Here is a 238-nt window from a genome sequence, read left to right on the forward strand (position 1 = left end):
TTTAACTAAAAATATAAAAAAATTCAACTTAAAATAAACTATGAGATTATAAAACCATTTTAAGCGAGTAATAAGGCTTTTGAAGGCCGGGGTGACTATAAGTGGACTTTTTCTGCTACTAGATTAGTTTTGCTTCACGTTTCCCAAGGTGAACATTCAATTATTATATATTTTAACCAAAAATATAAAAAAATTCAACTTAAAATCAATTATGAGATTTCAAAACCAGTTGAAGAGA

The sequence above is a fragment of the Theobroma umbraticum genome, unplaced genomic scaffold, assembly GCF_002168275.2.
Source record: "Theobroma umbraticum cultivar Fairchild unplaced genomic scaffold, ASM216827v3 scaffold_266.0, whole genome shotgun sequence".
NCBI classification, from domain to species: Eukaryota; Viridiplantae; Streptophyta; class Magnoliopsida; order Malvales; family Malvaceae; genus Theobroma; species Theobroma umbraticum.